Source organism: Saccopteryx leptura, chromosome 3 (assembly GCF_036850995.1).
Source record: "Saccopteryx leptura isolate mSacLep1 chromosome 3, mSacLep1_pri_phased_curated, whole genome shotgun sequence".
NCBI classification, from domain to species: domain Eukaryota; kingdom Metazoa; phylum Chordata; class Mammalia; order Chiroptera; family Emballonuridae; genus Saccopteryx; species Saccopteryx leptura.
Window position 1 is genome coordinate 348360958 of NC_089505.1, and position 16225 is coordinate 348377182.

At 32.7% G+C, this 16225-nt stretch overlaps 1 pseudogene; it reads right to left on the minus strand.

Annotated features, from left to right (window-relative positions):
- Nucleotides 1-9665: 9665 nt before the first annotated feature.
- LOC136398580 (M-phase phosphoprotein 6 pseudogene) lies at nt 9666-15456 on the minus strand (annotated as a pseudogene).
- Nucleotides 15457-16225: the final 769 nt, after the last annotated feature.

A 16225-nucleotide genomic window follows, 5' to 3' on the forward strand; every position in this document is an offset into this window, starting at 1 on the left:
CCTGATGAATTATGGATAATTTTGTGACAGTAATTAGCAAAATTCTACTTTTATTTGACACTGAGATACCTAATATGGTACTGATTACGGATCCTAACTTGAAGCTAATGTTGATATTGATGCATACTGAAATAGAAATTATAAAAGTATGAACAGATCATTATTCTAACCTGTACAAAGCTTAACGATTTTCTTCTATTATTGAATAAGATGGAATAAAATATCTGAAGCTGACAAGATGATAAGCAACATATATAGTACAGAGGTAAAAGCTATTCCAAAAGTCTTCTTTCTTGACAATTTATTGTGAAATGATTTAGTATCATAAAAAGAAAAACATCTCAACAAAGTGGAAGGGTTACCTGCAGTTTAGCAGACTAAATATGACATGGACAGTGTTTTACATTTCCAACCAACCAATATGTGCAAACTATGTTACAGTATTAGTTCCATTAACCAGTGATATTAAAGAAAGTAAAAAAATCTTTGGCCACAGAAAATTACATACTTTGAAAATTTTAAATTTATTTTGTTTTGTTTTTAAGACTTTATTCAATTTTCAGAGAGGAGAGAGAGGGAAAGAGGGAGAGAGAGAGAGAGAAGGGGGAGGAGCAGGAAGCATCAACTCCCATATGTGCCTTGACCAGGCAAGCCTGGGGTTTTGAACCAGCGACCTCAGTGTTCTAAATCTATGCTTTATCCCACTGTGCCACCACAGGTCAGACTGAAAATGTAAAATTTAAAACAACTAATGTTTAAAAGACTTGAATATGAAACATATTCAAGCACTGTCTGAAAAAAAAATATCTGGGAGACAGTTAAGTTGAATTTTATCCAATGAAGATTTATGTTATATAAGAACAGACATTTTTAATTAATTCAAACATTTATCAAAATTTGTTTTTAAATGTGAATTAGGTATATTAGCTATATTGCACAAATTAATGTACAAAATAGAAAATTCATTACCAGTAACAGAATAGGATTTATATACTCTGTTAATGTACACTTAAGAAGCTGTAAGTCCATTGTTTGAGGGGTAACAGTATCGATTTCTGATAATAATAATTCTTCCCTAGTCATTTATAGAGGATATTCAAAATCCTCCCCCCTCATATAATATTCTTCACTTCTGCTTAAAACATAATTTTCTCAAAGTAAGTAAGGCTATTCACAAAATTACTTTAGGGCAAGGACCAGAAATTCTCTTTGCCGTGATTACATTGTTTCAAAAGCCATTATACTTTGCAACACATTTCTGAAACCATTTCACTATGATTGTATGGTATCAAAAGCTGTATCTTTATTCACCAAATAATGGATTTTTTAAAACTTTCTTGGCACCAGACAGAAGCATCTTCACTTTGATTATACTTGAAATAAGTCTAAAAGTCCGCTTTCCTTTCAAACAAGTTTTTATTTGTATTTGTCATTTCCAGGATCACTGCTATTTACAAAACTCTTATAAAGCCCTATTCTGAATATATAAACAGAAATTTTCAGTATAAGAGAGACTTCCAATTCATGATAAATGAAACAAAAAATAAAAACCCTTTGTGATACACTTCAAGTTTTTGTTCTTACTATATTCAGAATAAAAAAAAACCTACAAAAAATTAATTTAAAATTATGAAAAGGAAATAGTCTAGGGACTTCCCTTGCAATAGTTGAGCAATAACATTATATTAGTATCTCATTGTGAAAAGACACATTGAAGGAAATTTAAGCTAACCATGTCTTTCTATAACACACAAGTCCAAATCCCTGTTATAATGACTCTTAAAAAAAATCTATAACTACTTCTTTCATTTTAACAGAGACTCCCTATGGTTATGAGTCCCTAGCAATTCTGATTTCTTTGGATGAAGTTAGAAAGAAAAATGGTGAGAGTTTCACTCCAAACTTTAAATTTTTTTTAATTATTCATAATATATAAATATATATTTTTTATATTTTTCTTAAGTGAGAGGTGGGGAGCCAGAGAGACAGACTCCCGTATGCACCCCAACCAGGATCCACCCAGCACAGCCCCTACCGGAGATGATCTGCCCATGTGGTTGTTGCTCCGTTGCTTGGCAACTGAGCTGTTTTAGCACGTGAGGCAAAGCCATAGAGCCATCCTCAGCACCTGGGGCCAACTGGCTCCAACAGAGCCATGGCTGAGGGAGTGGAAGAGAGAGTTAGAAAGAGAGAGGGGAGAGGGAGAAGGGTGGAGAAGCAGATGGTTGCTTCTCCTGTGTGCCCTGATTGGGAATGGAACCTGGGATATCCACATACAGGGATGATGCTCTACCACTGAGTCAACTGGCCAGGGCCATAAATTTCTAAAGAGGAATGATTTGATTGTTTTCCCAGGAATAGTAAACAATAATTATACACTCATGTATAATTTTCACTTATTAGAGGGGAAAGAGACAAAATTAAGTTCTGTTTATTATTAAATAGGCTTTTACATATATTTTAACATTAATCAAGCTGCCAGCATTATTTCAAATGACTTCTATTTTTAAGCTTATTATAATTTTCTTTCTGTATTTCTCCCCCATTATCATGTTTCATACTTTTTAATTAAATTTTTTCATGTATTCATCCAAATGATATCCTTTGCTTCACTATTCATGCACTATTCATGCACTATTTCATGCACTATGTACAATTAGCTAATCAAGTAAAAGTACTCAAGACTTTATTAGATTTTTTATTTTACTAACTCTGAACTTATATAGTTATGAATAAAACTGATTTCATTTTCATCATGAACATTTCTCTCAAATATAATAGTAATATATTTTATTCTTTATTACATATTTAAGATACTAGGTTGTCATTAAAATATAATTTATTAGTGCATATGTGAATGTTGTTTGATTTATGTAAAATATATATATATATATAAAAGACTTCATGCCTTTCCGCTGTCACCAACTCCTTCCTTCCAAACAACCACTACGAATACAACAACAATCACAAAATATACTAGAGTTTACTTGGAAATTATAGAAACCTAAGGTATTTATTTCCACACATGTTTATGGATAAAATATTGGGCTAACATTTTTACTTTGCTTTTCCACCAGCTGTGAGCGAACTTCTGCTTTCTATGAACCTGATTTATTTAAATTATACAATTGAAGGAATAGTGTCTATGATAGATGTGTTACATAGTTATGGTGAAGATCAGATATGATCAAATAGTTTGAGATTATGGTAAATTGCAAGACATATAAAAATGACTACTTGATATTTTTATAAAGTAAACAAAAACACAGTATAAAATTATTAAATCTGTTCATATAAAGTAGCTATGTTCAGGGCCACTTATTTTTTATTTTTATTTTTATTTTTGACAGAAACAGAGAGAGAGAGAGGGACAGGCAGACAAACAGGAAGGGAGAGAGATGAGAAGCATCAATTTGTTCCAGCTCCTTAGTTGTTCAGTGATTGCTTTCTCTTATGTGCCATGTCCAGGGGGCTAGAGCACAGCGAGTGACCCCTTGCTCAAGCTCGTGACCTTGGGCTCAAGTCAGTGACCTTGAGGTTCAAGCCAGCAACCTTTGGGCTCAAGCCAGCAACCATGGGGTCATGTCTATGATCTCATGCTCAAGCCATCGACCCGTTGCTCAAGCTGGTGAGGCAATGCTCAAGCCAGTGACCTCGGGGTTTCAAACCTAGGTCTTCTGTGTCCCAGTCTGATGCTCTATCCACTGTGCCACCACTGGTCAGGCAGGGCCATTTACTTTTTAAATTCTGTGTCAACATTTTCATCCTCCAAAGAGGATGCCTTATATTACTCCTCCATCAAAATGTATAATGCATAACAAGAATTGCAAGCTATTTAAAAATGATTGTTGTTCTCTGTGGAGTTGGCATGTTAAACATTTCATATAAATAGAAGGTAGCTGTAATAGATAGAATAATGGTCCCTTAAAGATGCCCACAGCCTAATCTTTGTTGTCTGTATATATGTTACATTTAATAGCAAAAAAGACTTTGATAATTTAATTAAGATTAAGGATGTTGAGTTGGGGAGATTATCCTGGATAATTCCTATGGTCTCAAATTAATCACATATATCCTAAAAAGTGGAAGAAGGCAAAACACTGAATCTGAAATATTACACAGAAGGAGAGATATAAGGTGTTCAAAGGACTTGACCCACACTTGCTGGCCTTGAGGATGAAGGAAGGAAGAATGATGGTTGCCTCTACAAAGTAAGAAAGACCCTCGGAAGTCTGCCTACCTGAAAATGGAGACTCCATTCTTGCAACTGGAAATAACTGAATTCTGCCAACAACCTGAATGATCAAGGTCACAGATCCTCCTCTAAAGACTCCAGAAAGGAATGCTGCCCTCCAACACCTTAATTTTAGCCTGGTGAGAGCCATATTGGACTTCTCACCTAGTGGTGTTGTTTAAACCACTAATTTGTGGTGATTTTTTATGGCAAAATTAGAGATTGATACATTAGTTGATATGACAATAAGAACAATTCATCAAAAGTTTGATAAAGTATGTCTTGACAAAGACAATTCCACACTGATCTTTTCCTGTCCTGAAACCAAAAGGTTCTATTTACAGATGTACCACATATTTCACGAATTCACTCAAGAATGTCCTCTGGCAAAAAATTCCCATGAAATAATGTCCTTAGTTTTCTGTGCATCTGGAGAATGCTATACATACCACTCTTAGAGAACTTGTGATACTATGTTTAAAAATTTTTATGTATCTTCTCTTTCATTAAAAGTTAATATTGTTTGGGTCATATTATTGTTGTTCTTACTGATGTTTTCTTCCTCTACACCTAGCTTAGTGCCTAGCCCAAAAAGAGAATTGATTTATTTCAAAATTAATAAAAGTTTTAAATGCCTAGGAAATGTATCTATGTCAACTCATCAACCATAAGTCAATATGCTTTCAAATAGTTATACAGTATATCATTTATATTCAATGTGGGATGCAGATGGTTTTTTATATGTTGTTATGAGGTGGAGTGAAACTGCCACAGTACCAGGGGACTTCTACAGTCTTTCTTTTTTTAATATTTTTTTATATTTCTATTACAGTTGATATACAATATTTTATCAGTTTTATCCATACAACATAGTGATTAGAGATTTATATAACTAACAAAGTGATCACCCCAATAGGTCTTGTACCTATCTGACATCATACATAGTTATTACTATATTATTGACCATTCCCTATGCTGCACTTTTCATCCTGTGACTGTTTTTATAACAGGCAATTTGTATATCTTAATCTCTTCCCCTTTTCTACCAATCCTCTCAGCCACCTCCTATCTGTCAATCATTAGAACATTCTCAGTACCTATGAGTTTGTTTCTGTTTTATTTTGATTTTTTGATTTTACATATATGTGAAATCATTGGTATTTGTCTTTCTCTGACTTATTTCACTTAACATTACACCTTCTATATCTACCCATGTTGTTGAAAATGGCACATTTTTTTTTCTTATTACTGAATGATATTTCATTGTACATAAATACCATCTCTTTACCCATTTGTCTATCCATGAACACTTAGGTTGATTCCATATCTTGGCTATTGTATATAAATAATGGTGCAATGAACACAGGAGTGCATATGTCTTTTTGAATTAGTGTTTTGAGTTTCTTTAGATAAATACCCAGAAGTGAAATAAACTCAGGACAGTAAATAAAAACCAACCAAAATTCAAATTCTGTAAACATCAAGTATAGTTACCCTGCAGTTTGGGGCTACAGGGTAAAGAATCCTCTGTGAGTTCAGGGCTTTATCTACCCTTATTCAACTGAATGTCAATAGTCTTATCCATGAGATACATTAAGGAAAAAAATGTTGAGAAATGTTTTCTGGTTTCCTTCCTGAAAGGAAAGGTATTGAGCTTCTCTGTTTCTATTGCTCAATACTCTTCTGCTCTTCCCTTGCTTCCCTAAAACAAAATGGGTGGATAGCTCTCATTTACATATGGTCTTTCATTGATTATTTATACATATATTACCATTCATATTAACCAAGACAACACACACACTCTATGTCAATAATGAAAGGATTTGCATTTAAAAAATAAAATTCAGCCATTAACTAGCAAGCAAAAAGTGATTTGAGGGAAATCAAGGAGTACTCAGAAATACAAGGGCTATCCATAATTGACTCTTTGATAACATTGGCTGAATGAGAATAAATAATGATTAAGGAATTGACTAATATACCCCAGGGCCTTTTCTCCTTGGATATGTTCATTCCTTCCATGAAAATGACTTAGTGACGGATGGCATGTCTTATTGTGACACTGTGGGTTATTTGTTTTGAGATAATATTAATAAAAGTGGTAGTTTTTAAAAATAGTATATAGTTGGCTAAAAAATGGTTACCCAAATATGTCCACATACTAATCTCTGAAATCTGTGAATATATTTCCTTACATATAAGTAGGAATGCTGCAATGTCATCAAGTTGAATGACATTGTATTATGAGATTCGGAAATTACTCTATGGACCTGGTGTAATCACAAAGGCCCTTATAAGAGAAGACAGTAGGTCACAGTGAGGAGAATATTATTTAAGAATGGAAGTAAAGATTAAAATAATATGGTCACAAGCCAAGGCATGCCAGTGTCCTTTAGAATCTAAAAATGGCAAAAATGACTTTTCCCTGGAATGCTCATAGGCAATGTGCCTGGTTGACACCTTGATTGTAACCCTGTAAGGCTAAATTCAGAATTCATACCTTCAGGATTATATGAGAATATGTGTTAAGTCATTAATACATATTCAATAGAAAATAAATAGTGATTTGGGTTATAGTTAATGGCAATAAAGACAGAAATGCTGTTATAATATCTTTATAAATTGTTTGAAAGGTCTGAAAGATAACAATATAATAAATCCAGTGTGTCTAGTAAGAAAGTTAGTGATTATATCACAATTAAGGTATTTCCATGAAGACAGAAGTAGGATACAATGCAGGAACTTATGCTAAAATCATTTAAATTTGTAATAGGCATATTATGTCCTCAAAATTGTACTTTTATGACAAGCCAATGAGGAAGCAACAAGATCTAAAGTAGATCAAAGAAATACTCAAAGAATTTTTTAGTTACAGTAAGCAATACACATTGCCTGTCAAGAACGCATAAACAATTTAAAAACAAATTGAATCAAGTCCTCTGGTTATTTTACTATAAAAACAACCTCTGCCTTTTAATAAACTATATTACATTCAAACTTTAATGACAGTTTATGTACCTATGTAAACTAGTGACTTAATAAGTATATTATTATTTGGTAATGGTCTTAACTTTGATGTTAAAGTAATTTCTTTCTCTTTAAACTATGTAAAGGAACACAATGTAGTGGCTAGATTTAAAAATATATATATCATCAAATAAATTATGCCTGTAAGGTATTTTTCCCCTGCTAAGAAAGAAGGAAGGGGCTGGAGCCGCAAAGTGTGGAATAATAAAAGGCATTATTGAGTACAGAGCACTCATCCCACCCAGTGAGGTTCCCTGGCCCCAAGAAAATATGGAGGCCAAGGAAGTCGCAAGGAGTGACCTGCATGAGAGATATTTAAAGGGTCCCTAGGGTGGTTGAGCTAATATGAGGTGGTGAAATCTCACTGGCTGACGGAGGTGTTGCTCTTTTCCAAAGGGCTCCTGGGAAGTTTCTTTTGGCGTGCTTGGTTGTGGGTGGTCCCAGCCAAAGTTCCTGGGGCCTGACCTTTCCCCATTATCCACCGACCTTACAATGCCTACTTACATTTTCCTTGCTTAGTCACAACCCATAGTGAATCTGAGCTGGTTCTACTATGATATTTTAATTAACAAATTTTCTATAGAAGTAATTTTTTGCCAGTTCCAAGATTTAAAATGCTATATTTGTTTACATTTTTGTACACTTTAGAATCCCTGAGCCACCATTTAAGACTACCCTGAAGTTACCATATTGAAACAAAGCCCAAATAACCTGTGTAAAGATAAAATGTAGAAAAAGAGATTGAGATACCCAGTCAGCCCTTCTTTGTTCCAACTGTCCTAACTGAGTCATCTTGCAGGTAAGTAGGAAACAAACTTAGAATGGTAAAGCACTTTTACCATGATGGGCCTTTCTATTATCTATTGCTGTATGACACATTACTCTACAACCTAGTGGATTAGAACAACACAAATTCATCTTCTCTTATAATTTAAAAGGTTGTTTGGGCTCAGCTGGGAAGTTTATGCTTCGCAACTTACATGTCATTGCTGTCAGATGGTAGCGGTGCAGTGTCACATGGAAGCCCAGTTGGACTGGAGATGCATAATAAAGATATGAAATATTCTAAAATCACATTAAATTAGAACACTTAGTATTTCTGCTTATTTGGTACATATGTGTATGGTTGTACACTTATTTATTTTTGTGTCTGTATACCAGTGTGATAGCTTTTCTTTTCAGCTTTATCAGATTTCATGTGAAATAGAAGCCACCTGATTTTACTTCCTTAATTATATAATTGATATTTAAATGTAATATTGAAATAGAGAACCTATTCAATCTCACATGCCACCATTGTTAATATTATTGCATCTTATAAAATAATTACTTTGCTGAAGCTCCCCTAGAATTTCATAATTTTTGCAATGTAAAGTAAATAAAGTTGGTTTAGACCTATTCCTAGTGTTTTTGAAGAGCTGTAATTACTCTAATTATCTGCTCCAGTGCAATATTAAAACATTTTGAACACTCTACTTTATCTCTGGAGGAATGTACTTGGTTTCTAAGAAGTGGCCATCTGTTTTTTTATTTGAATACTCATTGTAGGTTAAAAATCCACTTGTGTGTTTAATGCTATCAGATCATCCACACAAACTTTCTATTTCAGGGCAGATATGCAAATCACAGGAGGTATAAAAGCAACAGAAAGACCCAGATTTGACTATTTCCACTCTCTTCTCTATCTAGAGAACATAAAGACTTTCTTTCTATACTCTAAATGGACTTTCAATAATCTTTATCAGTCCTAGAATTGTTTTTGTGACCCTCCTTAATTCCCTTTCATTCTTTGTTAATGCACATAGTTTTACAAAGGATTATACAAGTACTGCTATTTGAGAAAAGGAAAGAATAAAAATAAGTGAAATAAAGAGGTTGAATGTCACAGTAACATCATGTTTGGATTAATTTGAAACAATGTAGATGACACTCAAGTTTGACTTAAACTTTTTACACAAAAAATATCAACCAGAGCTATCAGTTTATATCATTGAGGATACTGTAAACTTTCAATCCTGATTGTAATTGAATATCAATGAGTAGTTAAGATAAAGGAAATTATTTATTTTGTAAAAAGCTTTATATATCATGGCTTGTAAAGAACTTTTTCCTCTTATGTCACTAGTCTGAGAATTTAATAAAGGTATTCTATTCTTTCCTGAGATGGAGCAAGTATGTTCACTTAATATTTTATATTGCATTTAAAAAATTACTGGGCTCCCTGAAATATAGCATCATGTTGACCTCTATTCAAACCTGCATTTTAATAAAAGTGCAGAATTCAGAACAGATATATCAAGTGCTCGAACTTTTAAGTATAAAACACAACTGTATTTAAAATTGACATATTCCTACTTGCCAAAGCAGCACAGAGGAAATCCAGTGTTATCTTATGAGTATGCAATCAAGGGTGGTGCCTGTACAAAATGAATTTTCTAAATTTGGGTTTTAGAAACCTAAATTTACTATCTATAGCAGAGAATAAAAAAGGCAACTCTTCTAAAATTGATACTAAAGTTTTAGAATATGGGTGGAATCACTGTTTATTTGTCTGCTTTGTGACGTTCTCTTGGCTCATCCATATTGTATCATGTCATAAGATTTCCTTTTTTTTTAAAGGCTGATTAATATTCCATTTTATGTGCATATCACATTTTTTTTTACCCATTAGTTTGTAAATGAACACTTGAGTTGCTTCTATCTTGGAATTTTTGAATAATGCTCTGATAAATGCAAGTGTTCAATGATCTCTTTGAAATTGTGGTTTGATTATTTTTAGATATATACCCAGAAATGGGATATCTGAATTTTATGGCACTTCTATTTGTAATTTTCTGAGAATGCTTCATAGTATGTTCTATATAAACTGTTTTTGCTTTCCCACCCAAAGGCCACATGGATTTCAACTTTTCTGCATCCTCGTCAACATTTATTACTTTCTGTTTTTTGATAGTGGCCATCCTGATGTGTGTATGATGACACTGGGGTTTTGTTGTGCATTTCCCCCATAATTAGTGATATTGGGCATCTTTATATGTACTTATTGGCCAGTTTTATATCATATTTGGAGAAACCTTTGTGTTTTTTACCTATGCAAAGTCAGTTAATTTGTTTTGTTGAATTATAGAACTTCCTTATATAATCAAGATATTAACCCTTTAATAAATATATGGTTTGCAATTATTTTTCTCATTCTGTAGGTGGGTCATTTCATTCTGTTTATTGCTTCTTCAGATGTGCAAAAGTATTAAAATTTGGTGTAGTCCTATTTGTATATTTCAATTTTGTTGCCTGTGCTTTTGGTATCATGGCTGAGAAATTATTGCCAAGACTAACCACATGAACTTTTCCCCATTTTCTTGGAGTTTAATATATGCAATGTTGCATTTAAATCACCAATCCAATCGAATTAATATTTAAATTTTATTAGGTGACATTACTTAACATAATTATACAGGTTTCAGGTGTCAAATTCTACAACACATCTCTGTATATCATATTGTATGTTCAGCTCTACCCCAAGTCAAGTCTGTGTCCATCACCTTTACGATCTCATACCCTCCTCCACCTCCCCTGCTCCCAGCAATCACCACATTGTGGTTTGTGTCGATGAGTATTTCTTTTTTGTCCTTTTTTGATCTATTCTTCTGCTTCCCTTTCCCTGACTCACCATCCCATAGCCATCAGCCTGCTTTCTGTGTATGAGTCTGTCACTATTTTGCATGTTAGTTCATTTTGTTCATCTGATTTTAACATAATAGTGAAATCAAATGGTATTTGTCTTTCTCTGACTGGCTTATTTTACTTAACATAATATTCTCCAAGTCCATCCATGCTGTTTCAAAAGGTAAGATTTTCTTCTTTTTATGACCACAGAGTATTCCATTGTGTAAAAGTACCACAGCTTTTTTATCCACTCATTTACTGATGGGCACTTGGGCTGAATAGTGTTTCATTCTTCTTAGGATATATTCCCAGAAGTAGGATTGCTGGGTTAAAAGGCAGTTCTATTTTTAATATTTTGAGATAACCCCATACTGATATCCACAGTGGTTGTACCAATCTCAAGAGTCTTCCTCCTCTTGAATTTTTTGAAATAGTATGGATAGATGTTATTTCTTTTGAGTGTTTGGTAAAATGCACTCATGAAGAAATCCAACCCAGAACTTTTGTTTGTTAGAGTTTTTTGAATATAACTTCAATATCACTGACTATAATTGATCCGTTCAAACTCTCTGATTCTTTCTGAGTCAGTTGTGGAATATTGTATGTTTCTAGAAATTTATCAATTTTATCCAGATTGTCCAATTTGTTGGCATATAGTTATTTGTAATAGTCTCTTAAAATCCTTTGTATTTCTTTGGTGTCTATTGTTATCTCTCCACTTAATCTCTGATTTTATTTATTTGGGTCCACTTTCTTTTTTTCTTGATGAATCTGGTTAAAGGTTTATCAGTCATCTTTATCTTTTCAAAGAATCAGCTCTTGGTTTCACTGATTTTTCTTTCATTTTGTTTATTTTTAATCTCTATTTTATTTCTTCTTTTTATTATTTCCTTCCTTCTACTCACTTTGAACTGTTTATTATTGTTTTTAAGTTTCTTTAAGTGAAGGGTTATATTGTTCATTTGAGATTTTTTTTTGTTTGTTTCTTGAGGTAGGCCTGTGATACTATAAATTTCCTTTTTATGACTGCTTTTGCTATGTTCTATACATTTTGAATTATTGTGTTCTCATTTTTATTTGTTTCAAGGTGTATTTTAATTTATTCCCTGATATCATTGTTAACCTATTCATTGTTTAGTAACATGTTGTTTATCTCCAAGTCTTTGTGTGTTTTTGTTTTTTTTTCTTGTGATTAATTTCTAGTTTTTACTATTATGGTCAGAGAATACTGTTATATGATTTCAATATTCTTAAATTTATTGAGACTTGTTTTGTATCCTAATATGTGATCTATCCTAGAAAATGTCCCATGTGTACTTGAAAAGAATGTATATTCTGCTGCTTTGGGGTGAAATGCTCTGAATATATTAATTAAATCCAGCTAATCTAATGTGCCATTTAAGGCTACTGTTTCTTTTTTGATTTTCTGTCTGGATGATCTATCTATCCTTTCAATAGGGTGCTAAAGTCCCCAACTATGACTGTATTGCTGTCTGAGTTAGTTTTTGTATGTGGTGTAAGGTAGATGACTGACTATTCATTTCCAATATCTAGCACTATTTGTTGAACAGACTTTATTTTCTCCATTGTATAGTCTTCTCACCCTTGTTGAATATCACTTGTTCATGTATTAAAGGGTTTACTTGTGAGCTCTCAAGTTTTTTTTTCCATTGGTCTATAAATCTATCTTTATAGACCAGTATCATACCATTTTAATTACTGTTATTTTATAGGGTATTTTTAAATCAGGGAGTATGAGGCCTCCAAGTTTGTCCTTCTTGTTCTATTGTTTGGCTATTCAAGGTCCTTTGAAGATTTTTTTTTTTTTTACTATTTCTGCAAAATATGTCATTGTGATTTTGATAGGGGTTGCATTAAATATATAGATTGCTTTGGGTAGTATGAATATTTTAACAATTAAGTCCAATTTGTGAGCATGAGATGTTTTCCATGTATTTGTATCTTCTTTGAATTCTTTTAACTTTTTTACTTTTCAGTATACAAGACTTTTACCTCCTTGCTTTATTTTATTCTTAAATATTGTAGTTTTTTATGTTAAGTAAATGAGACTTTATTTTAGTTTTCTAATTGGATTGGTCACTATAAATGTTTAAGAATGAAACTGATTTCTGATGCTACATCCTGCAACTTTGCTCAATTCATTTATTAATTTTAAGAATATTTCCATGGAGTCTTCTGGGTGTTTTACATGTATAGTCATGTCATCTATTGACAGTGAATTTTAACTCTTTCTTTCCATTCTTTATACTTTTTACTGCCTGATTACTATGGCTAAAACTTCTAGCACTGTGTTAAATAGTAGTGACAAGAGTGGGTATCTCCATCTTGCTCCTGATCATAGGGAAAAGCTTTTAGTGTTTCTCCAATAAATATATGGGTTTTATTATACATTGCTTTTATTATGTTGTGGTAGTTTTCTTTGATTCCCACAGTGTTGACTTCTGTAAATAGCTTTTTCTGCATCTGTTCATGATGATCATGTGGTTTTTGTCCTTTTTTTGTTAATGTGGTATATTAGATTGATTGATATTTTCTTCTTTCAAACCATCTTTGCATTTAAGTATAAACTCCACCTGGTCATAATGTATACTTATTAAAATTTATGTTGAACTCAGGTTTATAGAATTTTTTTAGGATTTTTATGTTAATATTCATTAGGAATATTAGTCTATGCTTTTCTTTTCATGTTGTGTCTTTGGTTTTAGTATATAGGGTACTGCTGACCTCATAGAATAAATTTGGGGGTGCCTTATACTTTCCGTTCTTTGGAAGTCTGAGAAGAATTGATGTTAAATTTTTTTAAACGTTTGGTAGAGTACTTCAATAAAACCAGCAGGTCCTGCAGTTTTTTTTCTTAAGAGGTTTTCAATTACTGTTTAATTCCTTCATTAGTTATAGATCTGTTCAGATTTCTTTTTATTTCCTCAGGATTGAGCTTGGGTAGAATGTCTACTCTACTTCTTAAAGTTGATCCATTTCTTCTATGTTATCCAATTTGTGTACAATTGTTCATTTTAGTCTCTTGTAATTATTTTTATTGCTGTGACATCAATTATAATGTTTCACTTCCATTTCTAATTTTAAATATGTGAGTCTTCTGCCTTTAACTGATCTTATCTAAAGATTAACTGTTGAATTTGTTGATTTGTCATTACTTAAATTTTATTATTAAAGACTTTAAAGAATGAAAAAGAAGATAATTTTACAAACTGACAGTGACTTATTAGCATGCAAATACTTCAGAACAGGGAGACAAGTATGCTCTTGATGAATTTACATATAATAGCTTCTTATAACAATTTTAAAATGTATGTGTAAATTGGCTTAACATAATAATTTAAAGTGAAATGTAAACATAAGGACAATTTAAATACTGCTATTAAATTATGAGTCAATTCAAGAGTAGTGACTAGAAAGACATATTAAAAAAAATCTGATGTCAAAAATTATTATTATTATTAATTCTTTTTGTGAGAAGAGGGGAGGCAGAGAGACAAACTCCACATGCACCCCAACTGGGATCCACCCAACAAGCCACTAGGGAGCAATGCTCTGCCCATCTGGGGCTGCTGCTCCTTTGCTCAGCAACAGAGCCATTTTTTTAGTGCCTGAGTTCAACTCATTCAAACTAATTGAGCCGTGGGTGCAGGGGAAGAGAGAGAAAAAGGGGTGGGGTGGAGAAGCAATAGTTGCGTCTCCTGTGTGCCCTGACCAGGAATCAAACCCAGGACATCCTTATGCCCGGTTGACACTCTACCACTGAGCCAACTGGCCAGGGCCAAAAAAAATCTTTATGAAGCAACCATGAACCTAGGTATAAGTGAAGACCAAGGACTAAAAATCTATTCTTGCAAAGAATATATAGCATCCATCATATACCTGATTCAAAAACAGCATGGTTTCAAAATTATATGTTTCTTTGCAAATAAAAACTACAATAATAATTATAGAGAAACCATTAGAATGAATCCCAAAATATTTTAACTCTGACAAGGCATTCCTGAGTTCTATCTTAAGACACCTATTTTAATTTTGATGCTATTAGAACATCTTCTTTGCTTTAATTGGTTTTATTTCTCGATTTTTATCTTCTTCATAATCAACATAGTCTCTCTCTCTTTTTTTTGGTAGGGGGCAAACTTATTCCCAGGTGTCTCCACCAAGGTATCACATCTTTTCACTGTTTCTTCATCTGACACATCAGGCTTCACTGTTTCATCTTCAACTTCTGCTTTGTTCTTAGCATTCATCTAAAATATTAATTTATCAACCTCAGAATTAAATCCTCTGATGATATTTTTTCATAGACAAGATCTTTATATAATAAGAAACTCTTTTCTTCAATGAAGCTCTTTCTCTTAAAGTACTGGCAAGTCCAAGTATCAGTGCTCTTCTCTAAGTTTTTTTTCCTATCCTAATTGTTTCTTTGTTTCTAAGTCCAGTTACCTTTGCATGAACTTAATGCACAGTGGATTCTTGAACAGCTTAGTCTTGCTCTGAGCCACCATGCTGGTTCATGCCTTACCACATGCTCTGCCACTTTAATTTGTTGATTTTATCAATTGTTTTTCTATTATCTATTTTATTTCTCTCTAATCTTTATTACGTTCTTCATTCTACTGACTTGGGTTTAGTTTGTTTTTATTTCTAATTCCTTGAGCTATAAGGTTATGTTGTTTATTGAAAACTTTCTTCTTTTTTTTTAATGTAAGCATTAACCACTATAAACTTTTCTTTTAGTACTGCTTTCACAGCATCCCATAAGTTTTGATATGTTGAGTCTAAATCTGGTAGTATATCAATTCAAATAACTGCAGAAAAATATACCACTTCACTCTTTATTATTCCACTATATTTCTAAATAAACTTTAACCTAGAGAAAATTTCATACTAAAGTTTTATCGAATGAATGACTCAACCACCCCATCATTTAAGTGTTAATAAATTATTTTGTGCTACATTCCTGAAGTTTCTGGTGTCCTAAAAGCTGTCAAAGATCTAAAGCTTCTTGAGTCTTTTTCAGAAATGCTTGTTGTATCATTATCTATTCTTGCCAATCAATGTGAACAGTGAGGTCATTCAGTTTCCTAGTATAAAGGTGTCCATAAATAAATGAAAGGCTTTCACTCTCTATTGAAGTTTCTGAGAGTTATACTAAAACAATTTTTTCTATTGTTAAAAAAAATAGAATAGTGCCATTTCACAGTTTTCTAATAAAAAATAATAAAAACTTCCAGAGAGTTTGATACAGGTATTAGGTTTTGTCCCCTCTGTTTT